Source organism: Adiantum capillus-veneris, chromosome 5 (assembly GCF_014529385.1).
Source record: "Adiantum capillus-veneris isolate H3 chromosome 5, ASM1452938v2, whole genome shotgun sequence".
Lineage (NCBI taxonomy): Eukaryota > Viridiplantae > Streptophyta > Polypodiopsida > Polypodiales > Pteridaceae > Adiantum > Adiantum capillus-veneris.
The window spans coordinates 144,061,255-144,076,341 of NC_140935.1; positions in this window are offsets into that span (position 1 = coordinate 144,061,255).

Here is a 15,087-nt window from a genome sequence, read left to right on the forward strand (position 1 = left end):
GATTGCATGTGGAAAGAGGCCCTTGCTTTGCATGTATATCGACTAAGACAATGTAAAGCACGCTGCACAAGGAAAATCTTGGAATTAGTGCATTCCAAGAGTTCACACTCCAAAACGAAGCTCCTCGAGCTCTTGCATAGAGCAAGATGCCTTCAAGATGTAAGCATATCCTTCAAGAAGAAAGTATAGGTGACCAAATTTGGAGAGATACACTTGCTTTGAGTCTGCTGAAAGCATCCTAGAGCATGACATGCTTCCCCAAGAGCCCCGGACGAGGTATGGCCTCATTTATTCTCTCAACCATGTTAACGGCTCGTAGAAGGTCACATTCAGACTGAATTTGGAGAGATGCATTGCTGAAAACAGCCTAGAGCTTTCTGTCGTGCGTATCCTGCAATCAATGCATTCCAAGAGATGACATTCCGGTCGATAAGCTCCTCAACCACTTTTTGTGCTTTTTCAAGTGCACCACATTTGGAAGGCAGCACTAAGCACAACATCTTTTTTCAACAGCCTCTGACCAACAATACAATTGTGAATTTTTGTGCCCATATCAGCTTCTTGGGTACGTGATTGCATCTGGATAGAGGCTGCTGAAAACAAAATAGAGCTTTTTGGCCCTGCCCTTATGGAAAAATTCATGAAATCAGTGAATTCCAAGAGTCCACACTCAGGACACGAATCTCCTCGAGCACTTGTGTAGAGCCACATGCCTTCAAGACGAAAGTATAAGTGACTGAATTGGAGCGATATACTTGCTTTGCATCTGTTGAAAACAACCTAGAGAATTTTGGCCATGCTCTTGTTGTACACATCCCGCAATCAAAGCATTCCAAGATGCCACATTCTATACAGAAAGCTGCTCAACCACTTTTTGTGCTTTTTGAAGCACACCAACCACATTAGGCAGTGCCAAGCACGACATCCTTTTTCAACAGCCTCTGAGTAACAATACAATGGTGAATCTTTGTGCCTATATCAGTGCCATCTTGCGCAAAGCAACATGTCTTCAAGATACATGTGTAGCTGATTGCATCTGGAGCGAGTCCCTCGCTTCACTTCAACAAGAGAGTTCTGGCCCTGCCCTTGTTGCGTGCATCCCACAATCAGTACATTCCAAGAGGCGACATTCTGGCCAAGAAGCTGCTCAAGCACTTTTTGTGCTTGAGCATGCAGCCCACATTTGGCATACATATCGACCAAGGCAGTGCCAAGCATGACATCCTTTTGCAACAGCTTCTAACAAACAACATAATGGTGGAACTTTGTGCCCAAAGCATCTTGCGTAGAGCCACATACCTTCAAGATGCATGCGTAGCTAATTGCATCCGGGGAGAGCTCCTCGCTTTTCTTCAATGAGAACTTTCTAACCCTACTCTTATTGCTCACATCCCACAATCAGTGCATTCCAAGAGGCAACATTCCATCCAAAAAGCTTCTCAAGCACTCTTTGTGCTTTCTCAAGCGCACCAGATTTGGCATCAACCAGTGCCAAGCAGGACATCATTTTTCAACAGCGCGCTCTTGTTGTGCACATCTTGCAATCAGTGCATTCCCAGAGGTAACATTATGGACAGGAAGCTCCTCAAGCACGTCTTTTTGTGCTTTCTCAAGCGCACCATAGTAGGCAGTGTCAAACATGACATCCTTTTTCAACAGCCTCTAACTAACAACATAATGGTGAGTCTTTGTGCCCATATCAGCATCTCTCGTAGAGCCACATGCGTTCAAGATTCATGCATAGCTGATCGCATTTGGAGAGAGCCCCTCACTTCACTTCAACAAGATCTTTTTGGCCTTGCTCTGGTTGTGCACATCCCGCAATCAGTGCATTCCAAGAGGCGACATTCCAGCCAGGAAGCTGCTCAAGTTCTATTTGTGCTTTCTTAAGCACTCCACATTTGGCTTACATATCGACCAAGGGAGTACCAAGCATGATATCGTTTTTCAACAACCTCTGACTAACAATATAATTGCTAATTTTTGTGCCCATATCAGTATCTTGTGTACAGTTACATGCCTTCAAGATACATGCGTTGATAATTGCATCTGGAGAGAGGCCCTTGCTTTGCATCCGTTGAAAACAGTCGAGAGTTTTACAGCCCTACTCCTGTTGCGTGTATCCCACAATCAATGCACTCCAAGAGATGGCATTTGGGCCCTCACTTCAAGACTCAGGAGTCAAGGCCATAATGTCCATTCAAGGATTTGTGTGGTTGATGGCTTACGCAAGGCCTTTGTTGCACATGGCGAGGTGGTAGTGGGTTTGGGTCTACCTTTGCCTTGAATTCCTCTAACTCTTCTCCCACCAGTGATATAGAGATGACTACAGCACTGCACTCTGCGGTGGCGATGAGTGGTAGTGGGTTTGGGTCTACCTTTGCCTAGAATTCCTTTGACTCTGCTCCCGCCGACGATGGAGGCGACTACAGCACTGCGCTTTGTGGTGGTGATGAGGGCGAGTAGCACAGTGGGGCAAGCCGGTGCCCTATGGGTGGAGCGAGAAAGTGACGAGGTGTGAGTCGAGAGAGAGAGAGAGAGAGAGAGAGAGAGAGAGAGAGAGAGAGAGAGAGAGAGAGAGAGAGAGAGAGAGAGAGAGAGAGAGAGAGAGAGAGAGAGAGAGAGAGAGAACGGACTGGGAAAGTCGCTATTTTCAACAATCAACAAGGCCACATGGATTATTGAGCGGCCAGGGATTTCAAATTGACTACTACACTACAATCAACAAGGCCACGTGGATTACTGAGAGGTGTGAGTAGAGAGAGAGAGAGAGAGAGAGAGAGAGAGAGAGAGAGAGAGAGAGAGAGAGAGAGAGAGAGAGAGAGAGAGAGACGGACTTGGAAAGTCGCTATTTTCAACAATCAACAAGGCCACGTGGACTACGGCACTGCGCTCTGTGGTGGCGATGAGGGCGAGCAGCATAGTGGGGCAAGCCGGTGCCCTGTGGGTGGAGCGAGAAAGCGATGAGGTGTGAGTCGAGAGAGAGAGAGAGAGAGAGAGAGAGAGAGAGAGAGAGAGAGAGAGAGAGAGAGAGAGAGAGAGAGAGAACGGACTGGGAAAGTCGCTATTTTCAACAATCAACAAGGCCACGTGGATTACTGAGACTACTATGCTAACAATCAACTAGTCTTGCTTGGTGGGCCTTGCTATACAACATCTATAGAATATAGAAGGACATACAAATTGACATTTAGCATCTAGCATTGAAAAGAACACAAGCATGACTAATTTGGCAAGGGCCGCACTAAGTGAAAGGGATATATATTTGAAAAATGCTATTATGTTTATGGGAGGAGACATACATGCTACATGTAAATTCTTGTAAACAAAAAGTATTTCAAAAATAAAATTTTCATTGAATCTCGTCTATAGTTATAATATATGCCTCTTTTATGTCCAAACATTGCTCATGGGTCTCACGAATAGAGAGGGGATACTATTGATTTGTGGTTAGTATCTTTAATTGGTAATAAATTGTAGATGCAATGCTGCTACTAATAGTGTCTTGTTGTTGTTGCTCCAATGGCACAAAGCACCCAATAATAATATAGAAGTGAGGATAGCAGGAGTGTATTTCATGTGTCTGTCAACCTCGTTGATAGCTATATATGTGAGGTATGCTGCCACGCAGGAGAGACATTTTTCTAGATTGTGAGCAAAGATGTCATGTTGCATGCTCCAATCTTTATACAATGCAGTAATTTCAAACCATGACCTTAGCACATGGACGATAAGCTAGTTTCAAGTTGGCTACAGTTTGCTCCCTAGCTTATTGACACTTTGGAGTGTAATCTTCTAGGTCTTGAGAACTTCATACTAACACCTAGTATGGGAGAAACGAGGACATATATAGTATAGCATCAATTATCTGAAAACCTAGTATGGTATCAATTGTTTAGAGCTGATTTAAAGATGCACAATGTGAATTCAATACTCTAATACACCACATGCTTCACTACTTTTGAATTCACTATTGTAATACATCACATGCATTGGCTAGCAACCGTATGCAAAGAGTTGCGTGCGTAACTAATATGTACAGATGTTGATCGACATTGAGTGTATAGTTCTGAAAACGAGATCCAAAGAAACTGAAGTAAAGGAAGTAGTATGGAAAATTCTTAAAAACCTAAATAGATAAAGCATGAATAAACTACAACAATAAATGGGGTTCTTTATTGACTTGCAATGTTGTACTGCTGCTTTTTGATTGTTCAATCTAGTATAGACCGATATTTGAGTCAAGCTACAAAAAAACAATGTGAATAGTTAAACATATCGTCTTGCAATGAAACGTTGCAGACTGAAAGTGCAAAGCATATAGTGCACGTCATACGGAGGTGCCATACAAGAGTATGGTGGAGAGTTGGCACTGTGGTCTCTCCAAAAATTTATAAGAAACGGAAGTTGTGCCCTACCCCGTAGCGTTTATGTGTTGCGCCAAGCAAACGCATGCGCATGAAAAATTGGATGCAGACAACGCACCTTGTAGTGTTGTCCAGCTGGAGTCGTGCTTGCACAATTGGAACATGCAGTGTTGTGAATATATGTCCTCCCTGCCATACATAAAACACACAGATGTAGCTTTATGTTCTATGTCATGTGATCTGTATTCCCTTCTCTCTCTATGTGTGTGTGTGTCTTGTAAGCTACTTCAATAATCAATTATATCTTCTTACCTCGTCGCTAACTAAGCCACGTTATGTATCGTGATTCCTAACTACACATGATAATAAGCATCTTGAGGTCAACATCCTCATAGCAGAAGGCACCATATTCAGTCCACTCATCAATAATCCAAACACGCAGCTGGCGAACTACTATTACGTGACGCTCATGGACATTAGTACGGGTGGCGTTCTACTCTATATCAATCACCTTCAAAATAGAGCCTGAAAGTGGCGGGGACGTTGTCATATTTAGCAGTTTTATGAAGCCCGTACTACTTTGCATTCAGCTGCCTGCTAGGCATAGTGGCAATCTATGACCAACTAGAATTTGTAAATGCCTAACGTTATACTTCTCAACACATCAACCTGCGGTTCAATGCAACATGACGCCGAATTTGTCAGTCCATTTGTCGTGTGCTATTTCCAAGGGGTTTCAATCAGGTCTCAATCGAGTAGCAATTCTCTTCAACATTGCTCGAAGGTGAGGGTGGAACGAGTGTGTTTTTGTGGCCATAGAGACGATATACTCAAGCTCGTCACCAACAACTGTAAAGATCTATTGATTCTTTTGACAATGATCTCACTTTCAAGAGCAATAGATTTGTTTTTTGCATTGAGCGTCTGCTTCTAAACTTCCATGAGTCTCGTGCTTTGAGCAGTAATGAGAAAAAATAAACTCTAAAGATCCATCAACGTTGGGCGTCCAATAACCACTTTTCGCGTGCAGGGGACGCAACAACCATCGATTAGAAACTAATGTTTCTAGTCAAAAGATGCAACTTGAAGGCTATCAAGGTACAATTCCTCCAAAAGATGCAAAAGCCAGTGCTTACGACAGAGGGAGGTACTAGTAGTTCTGTTAATGATGCAATTGAGGTGGCGGCATGAAGCTTGCGAGGCGAGAAATCTAGCCCTTTTTTGCATACAACCAAATTCGATATGTTTAGTCCAATGGATGTCGTCGCCACCACCCCACGTGGCCAACTCTTCTCCTCAAGCGCTAGCGACCCCCTAACCCACAATACCCCAACCAACCCTTGCCAGACAACCCTCCTTGAATTTTTGCCGATGTAATGGATCTTAGGCCATGGTTACACGAGGATTAGTTTCTAGTTACTTGCACTAGTTACTAAGCCTCATTTCTGGTCACGTGGAAATAACTAAGCTTGCTTAGTACAACTATGTATGCCATAGCCAACTATGCAGATTATGGCATAGTTGCAAAACGCGAACGAGAATGATTTTAATACGCACCCGCCAAGTAGAGTTACTCCAACTTTGCTTCAAAAGTGTCACCCAGAGCGAAGATTCCATAACGCGCTCGCCACGTAGGGCATGCAAAAACGTGCAGCTTTATGGTTGCGCTCAGCGTGAACACACAAACGCTCAGTGACATGGGGACCAAAAACCTGACCAAAATCTTGTTTGGGGTTGATGCCCTCATGTGTAGGAGATAAGCAACCACTAACATTCCTGAATGAAAAGAATTTCAGAGGAATGGGTTTTGGGTAAGTGCAAAGGATTTATAAAATCATATTTGGATCCCATGCCCTTGCTTACAACTCCTTGATTAAGAGCTTTGTGAATATTTGCATATACTTTGTCCCTATTTGCGTATATTTTTAATTTTCCATGCATTCTTATGATTCCTTGCTCACAACTAACGTTCACATGAGACCCACATTCTCAACACAACTTATTGTATTTGACTGACAAGAAACAGTTCCATCGTTCACAAGCCATAGATAACCTAAAACCCCTGAAAATCACCCACAAGGAAAAACAAGACGATGCTGGCTTTGCTCGCACATGAGCTTTAATGGAACCATCAAATGTGGAACCTACATGTTCACATGAAAGCGAAGAGCCATGAAGAAAAGCCTACCTCGTCGCCATTACAAGAGCATTCTTTAGTAACAAATATAGAGTATGTAGGCAAAGTTCCTCCCTATTCATTCCAATAGTGCAAAGTCGACAATGTCATTGTTTGCCCCATCGGCATATTGGAATCAGGCTTCTTTTGTGGTGAAGCCTCATTACCTAATTATTATAAGCCTACTAGCGCCTTCCCCACGTAGCGATCATAACAGCTTTGTGTGCAACAAGACCTAGTGGCCAGCTAAACAGTATGTCCAGCTTTAACTACCTTACTCAGCTCGTTTTTGCGTGTGCAACTAGTTATGGTCAACATTATGCCGCTCCAAGTATAGCTTATACAGATTCAACAACCCTGTGCCCTCGGCCATCCTTCAATGTTTGTGGAAATGATATGCAGCAGGTAGTGCTCATCACGTTGGCAAGCATCCGAAGCACCTTCCAGCTTGATGATCTGCTAAATATAACCAGGGTTTGCATTAAGGTCTCCAGTACTCCTTTCTGATTCTGCCTGACTTGCTACTACATGGTCAAACATCGCAGTCAAGAATTGGTGTGAATCTTAAAAATTAGGCATGGGGAGATATTTCGTGCGATCAAGCCATGGCAGAGGTCTGTTCTAGTGCTCCTGAAACAGAAGTTATCAGATTTTGATCAATGATCAGTTGGCATAATCTGGTATACCCGAACTCAGATAAAGGAGTAGGGTCTCTCTCTCTCTCTCTCTCTCTCTCTCTCTCTCTCTCTCTCTCTCTCTCTCTCTCTCTCTCTCTCTCTCTCTCTCTCTCTCTCTCGCAAAGAATAGAACATGCTGCTTCTGGGGAGCCTGCGAATTGGAATTGGTTGTCGGAGCTGCTTGTGGGGAACCTGCGAATTGCCTGTGGTGCCTGCGAACTCCTGCATGTCTTTGTCTGCAAACTGCTTCTAGAGAGCCTGCAAAGCTGCTGTACTTGTTTCACAGCGGAGTTTTTATTATTAAGTGGGCACCGGGGTTTTTTAGCTTTTTTTGCTAGCGTGAAAAGCTACCACGTGGTGGCTTGTGCGATCAAATAGGGAGAAAAGAGCCTTTGGCTCACCAAGTAACAAGGCCATGTGGATTACTGAGAGGTGTGAGGAGAGAGAGAGAGAGAGAGAGAGAGAGAGAGAGAGAGAGAGAGAGAGAGAGAGAGAGCGGACTGGGAAAGTTGCTATTTTCAACAATCAACAAGGCCACCTAGATTACCAAGAGGCCAGGGATTTCAAATTGACTACTACGCTAACGAAGTAAAAATTGACACAATTTCTTATTGGGGCTGATGTTGACCTAGGGACATCTCATGATGTATTGGCTGTAAAGGCATGAAGGAGAGACATCTGATGATGTAATGTTCTTAATCTTTTGTATATTTTTGGCCTGCCCAAAGGGCATGGGCCACAGTGTTGAGTACTTCTTTGTGTTTGACTAAAAACAAGTGATGAAATCACGAGGCCTGCCAATGATGAAAGCCAACTTAGTGAAAAACCTATGAATTGACAAAATGTGGACTTCAAAAGAAAACTGTTTTGATAATATCCAGCACAAGGTTCAATCAATGTAGTGTTATTTCACAATTGCAATGCCAAGGATAAAGTAGACCATCTAAGTGTTATGCAGTGGAGTGAAGATTTTGCTACTCACTCATAGGCATATTGTACACCCAAATGGGCACTTTTCATTTTCAACCCGAGGAATTTACACAAAGAACCAGGACATGTGATCTCTCTCTCTCTCTCTCTCTCTCTCTCTCTCTCTCTCTCTCTCTCTCTCTAAAATTACAATCAATGTCACGGTGATTCAATCGACAAAGATAATTGCAATGAAGCGGATGTTGAGTGTCATAAAATCTAATATCTAACCAACCCAAATGATTTTCTCATATTAAATTGATCATTTAATGTGGAAGAATAAACAGGAACAAGGGTTAGAATATAGGTATGTGCTTTAGATGCATCTCATCACGGGATCAAAGGTAATGGGTCCAAACGGGAGATGGTCTATCAATGAGCAATGCTAATGGAGCTTAAAGACCTTAGGGTTAGCTTCATGAAAAACCTCCAAAGGTTAGTGTTAAAAAGTCCTTTGACCTCAGGTAAGGTAGGACTGAGCTTGAGGTGGGAACCCAGCCCAAGCTTAAGGTGCTTGTCGTGCTTGATGACTAAGGTGCTTGAGGTGCTTGTCGTGCTTGATGACTAAGGTGCTTGCTTGTTGTGCTTGCTGACTTAGGTGCTTGAGGTGCTTGTCGTGCTTGCCGACTAGGGAGCTTGAGGTGCTTGTGGGAACACCACTCAAACTTGAGGTGCTTTGTCATGCTTGCTGACTAAGGTGCTTGAGGTAAGGTGTGCAAAAGTCAAGGCCTATCCCTACAAGGAGGGGACGAGCCCTACAAGAGGGGGTAAGATAGAGAACAAACACACCCTCACACAAGGTAATCTTGGTACAAAGAAAGCATTTAGGACACTTGTCAAGTTCCTCCTCGTGTTGCCCTCATGGTGTGCCTAAAGCCTATTGGTTGGCCATCCAAGGGGTCCAATGATAATTTAGTAGAACCAATCAATTGTTTTTGCATTTATCAAGTCCTCTCTCTCAAAGGGGAAAGGGGGATCCCAAGACTACCCTTGTTGCTCATAATGCATCCTGCTTGTGATTGGCCAGTTTTGTAGGGGTCCAATGAGCTTCAAGCTTGAGCTACCAGGGGGGGTCGATCAAGGAAGCTAGGGGCATGCTTGGGGGGTATACTCTCCCACACACACTCACACACACTCTCATTGTGTGAAGTGCAAAATGCAAGAGCTCCATCTCCTTCTCCTTCTCCAAGCTAGTAGAGAAGTGAAGAGTTTACACCAACACTCTTGGCTATGGAATGCAAATCTAACCAAGAGCCATGCTTCAATGCTTAAGCTTGCCATCTTCTCCATCTTCATTACTATGGTATTATGTATACTAGCAAGAAGAGTGATGATAAGTGAGGAACTAATTCTTTCTCCTATGAAATGTTTCTTCTTCCTCTTCCCTACCCTCATTCCCTGCTAGCTCTCTCCACCTTCGAAGGTGTTTAAGGCCTTGGGACCTAGGCTTGGGATAGTTAATGATTTTTGCAAAGTTGATGTTATGCTCATGATGCATGAAGCTTTCCATCTTCATTGCATCACCTAGGTCACAAGGAACACAAAGATTGTATTGTACCAAGTCTCTCTTAATGGGAGAATCTATAATACAAATGCCAATTGGAGGGGGGACCGGCTCCACATAAATCCGGTCCTCAACAAGTTCTCTAAACTCTCTCTCTTGCAAAAGTATTGTTCATGCCAAGTTAATTAAGAACTATGTTTATGTTGCTACCATCAATTAAGTTCACCCTCTATGCTCACAAAGTATTCTTGCAAAAGTACTTTCTTTAATTTCCTAATTTCGCTACTCTCAAAGTTAATAGGTCATTTCCATTACATTGGTATTAGAGCATTTGGTTTCTCTTTTCTTGCTTAAGAAGAGAGGTCCTTAAGTAGCCTATAAATGATTGATTTTGTTAATTATATTAGGGTAAGTGAGACTAGGATCTATTATCATTTTTGTTAAGCCCACTATGTCGGATATGATGCACACCTCGGGAGCTTTGGACTTAATAATGGGGTCTTTTTAGACTTACTTATGGCTTTACCATTATTGAGCCATAAGAAGTCCGAAAGGAGCTAGCCCTCGGCAAGTCTGCAATATTAGACCCAATCCACTACTCTCTATAATTAACCACTTCGAGCCGTGGGTGTAGATACTTAAGAGCTGATTTTCAAAGGCTAAGAGGAGTAGCAACTAAGGTTTTGAATTGCCAAAGCATACACATAAATATAATTAGCATGGCTGACAATAACCAAGAGAGTAGAATTAACATTGATAACTTTGAGTTTGCACATGAAGGTGCTAATGATGATGCCCCCATGTCTGTCAATTATCTTGTTACTAGGTCGTAGCAAGCTATGGGCAACCCTGCTTTGCAAGCCGAAGTTACTCAACAACTTCGCGCTTATGGGATACCCTACCTCTCCAAGAGGAGAGAGAGCTTAGGAGGCCTCTCGAAGAGACCCCCAAAAGAAGACTCTCTCCCATACAAGAGGAGGAATCCAAAGAGCAAGAAAGCAATGAAACTTTAAGTTCATCTGAAGATGTGGCTCCACGAAGACGGCGGTCTAGACGATCGTCAACTCCTCCCAAGAGGAAACGTCCAACCCACGATCCTTCTCCTTGTCTCTCCGAAAGGGAAGAGAGGTCGAAACAAAGGAAAAAAAGGGCAAGAAATAGGTCACCCTCTTCTCCTTCTTCTTCACCTTCCTCCTCTTCCAACGAAAGCTATGGCTATTCTCCTAGAGAATACAAGTGGGGAGGACATCGTAAATCATACCCTGCATGGCAAAGGTCACAAAAGCTAAAGAAGCTCAAAGAGGGAGGAAAGAGTATCTCTTTTCTCACCTATGGCACCTGTGGTGCTACTGACAAAGTGTTGGCCTTTCATCCAGCAATTTGATGCGGCCTTTGGAGACGAGGGCTTCACAGAGTCCTCCAAGCTACGCCATGTAGCTATGCACTTCCAAAAACCGGATCGTCAATGGTGGGCTAGCCTTTGTGGCAACGGCAAAGCCCCAAAGACATGGAAAACTCTACTCTATCACATGAAGCAATTCCTTGCAAGCGATGCAAAGGACAAAGTGCTTATCGAATGGTGCAGTTTGAAGCTTCTCTCCCATGAGTCTATTCACAAATATGTAGACAAGTTTTGGGATTTACATCTCAAGGCTACCGTCTTTCAAAAGATAGACTTCACCGAGCAAAGGCAACAATTTGTGCGGGATTACCTGAAGAGATGGCCGAATACATCAACTCTCAACGACATGGTTCTATCATCGAAGAATCCGCCACACCATGGTTGCTTTGTGCATCAATTTCCAACAAGGGACTAGACGGAATGTCAAGCCCATTTAAAACAAAGATAAAAATGATGCAAAGGGGACACCAATAGCCAAAATTCTTCCCAAGGCAATTCCAATAACAACAATCGGTCCAAGGAGAAGGGATTTTACAAAGGTAAAAACAAACTCTCTCCTGAAGAGCTTAAATCTTTTCGCAAGGACCATAAATGTTTTAAGTGTGGGGAGCAAGGACATGGCTATCGTTCTTGTCCCAAGAGAAATGCTCGCAATGAGACTCCTAGGGCTTCCATCATCGAAGCTCCAAAAGAGGATGCTCATTGCAAAGGTTCACCTCTCTCCTATGCGTGGGGAAAGGTAAGGGAGCATGATGCCTCCATCTTGTTTGACCCTAGCACCCTAGCTCTACTCACAACTTCATATCAATGGAGTTGGCCAACAAGTTGGGCATTCAAGCTTTTGAGATGGGAGATGTTGTAATGACTGACACTGCTTTCAAGGGACAACAATCCTCCGTTACTCCCTTGATTGGGAAGTTGAGGCTCCATGTCCAAAGCTATGTCGACAAAGAAGACTTTTCATCTCTCCTCTCCAACATGAGGATGCTATCCTAGGGGCACCATGATTTAATTGCATGGCTGCCAACATGAAGTTCCTTGAAAGGAGAATATACTTCACTTACAGGGGAAAGAACATGTATATAGATGCTAGTGAGTCTGATCACACTATACCACTTGTAAATACTCCTAGTTTTGATAAATCAATGAAGAGCTCAGTTCTTGTGTACACGATTTTTGTCAAAGAGTCCCTAAAAGGTCCTAATGTTTCATCAAATGTAAATGGTAGGAATCAAGAAGAGTTGGACTTGTCTAATTTTCTAAAAGGATTCCAAGATGTGTTCATCGATGATATCCCTATGGACTTACCTGCAAAACGAGGGGATGATGACCATTGAATTGCGCTCCTACCAAGAAGCTCACCGCCTAACAAGCCTCCTTATCAAGTTTCCCAAGAGGAGATCATGAGGCAAGTACAAGAATTGGTTGACAAAGGTATGGTGAGGCTTAGCTCCTCTCCTTTTTGTTCTCCATTCGTTTTAGTGCAAAAGAAAGATGGTACATACCGTATGTGTGTGGACTATCGAGCATTAAACCATATCACTATCAAAAACATATTTTCTATGCCTCGGTGGGAAGATCTGTTTGGATAAGCTACAAGGATCTACCTACTTCAGTAGGATTGACCTTAAAGTGGCTATCATCAAATAAGGATAGTGGATGAAGATATCCTAAAGACCGCGTTTCGTAAAATGTTTGGCTTGACTAATGCACCATCCACGTTCAATCATGTAATGGAGAAAATCTTTAGACCCTACCCGCAAATTCACTGGGGTGTTCTTTGATGATATCATCATCTACTCCAAGTCCTTGGAGGAACACAAGCAACATCTCCAAGTGATTTTTTAGGCATTGAGGGAGAACAAGCTTTTTCTCAACCAAAAGAAAAGCGAATTTTTCCTTCAAGAGATTCAATACTTAGGTCATATTATCTCTCAAGATGGTATCCGTATGGATTCATCAAAGTTAGAGGTAATAAAAGCATGGCCTAATCCAAGGAATCTACATGAGCTAAGAAGCTTTATTGGTATGTGTGCATACTATAGACGCTTCATAGCAAAATTTTCTCAAATAGCAAGACCATTACATGACTTAACAAAGAAGAACGTTAATTATTCATGGACTGCTAAGGAGAAAAATGCTTTTGACAAGCTCAAAGAGAAGCTTACCTCCCAACCAATCCTCATGCTGTCGGATCTCTCAAAGCCATTTGAGGTACAATGTGGTATCAGCTTGCGGTGATTGCCTTGGAGCAGTGTTGCTTAAAGAAGGGCATGCCATAGCATATGAGAGCCTAAGGCTCAATATGGATGAACGGGTCTTAGGCATTTATGCCAAAGAGCTTTTAGCTGTTCTACATGTCCTAGACACATGGAAGCACTATTTATTGGGACTCCATTCATCTTACAAACCGACCATCAAAGTCTCAACTATTTATGATGCAAACCAAGCTTTCCGAGACAAACAAATGAGGTGGGAAAATTTTCTTTTGCAATTTAAATTTCATATTGCTCACATTGCTATTGAGCATAATCAAGTGACCAATGCACTATCACTACGATCAAAAGTTAATGCGGTGTCTATAGCAACTCACAATGATCTATCTTCTATGATAGATGAGTATGCTATGGACCCTGACTTTAGAGATGTAATGTCAGTCCTTGCTTTGGGGAAGAAAGAGGAACCATTCACCTTGCAGGATGGTTATCTTCTCCACGGCAATAGGCTATTTGTTACCCATTCCCTTCATGTGAGAAAGTCATGTATGAATCCCATGCTCCTCCCTATGCAGGGCATAGAGGCATTCAACCTACTCTTCGAGGAGTAGAGACGTATTTCTATTGGCCTACCATGAAAGTGGACATACAAGAGGATGTTTTCAAATGTGTGGTATGCCAAAAGACCAAGTATGATAGAGGGAAGAAACCTGGATTACTCCAGCCATTGCCTATCCCAAATTCACCATAGGAGAGTATATCCATGGATTTTATCTTTGGATTACCCAAGTCTATCCATGGGAATACGGGAATATGGACAATAGTCAACATGTTTAGCAAGCAAGCACACTTTATTCTTGTCAAAAAGACTATTAAGGCACACCAAATGGCAACTCTCTTTATATCACATATTTTCAAACACCATGGATTGCCAACATCTATCGTGTCAGATAGAGATCCTCGAATGGCTAGTAATTTCTAGAAAGGTCTCTTTGAAAATCTAGGTACAAGATTAAAGTTATCTTTGGCCTGTCACCCACAAACGAATGGCCAAAGTGAGATAGCCAATCTTACGATTCTCGATCTACTAAAGACTTATGTTACCAAAGTAGATCAACGCTCACAATGGGAAAAGTATTTACCTTGTAAGGACATGGGTCCTACGGGCTAGGCCCACGGCATGGTCGGACAGTGTGTACGCTAGGGGGAGGCTATAAGATAGCACGGTTGGGTGGAGACTAGCACACGCATTACCACCGCCCTTTCACTGGTATCATAGCTATTTTTAGGGAAGGGAAAAAGTAAGTTGCATGTGCATGCGACGTGCTGCTTCTCTCCCACATTCCGTAGATAGCGACGTCCTCGACAATGTAGCAAAAAGAAGGCAGACACGCACTATTTCCCATGCGCAGCGTGCAAAGACAGATAGCGACAGCCCCACATACACCCTCAACGGTCGACCAAGGCAAACTCGATCGAAAACTCTACGAAACCGAGGCTCCGTTGGCGCCATTGGCTGTGCGCGTAGGAAGGCCCCGCTTAACCCTTGCATGAAGGAGGGTTGAACCCACCTCATGAGGGTAAGTGGCCAACTCTTTACGATCAAGCTATTGACCCTTGTTGTGTATAACAAAGAAAGATAGCATACTTGTGCTGAAAAGAAAGTTAGAAGGAAAGGGAAAGCTTCAAACTTCAAGGAAGTAGTTTCACCCTTCCTTTTCACTTCTTGGAGGAAGGCAAGTTTTCCTCCAAAAATTCTTTTTTCCTCAAGGAGGT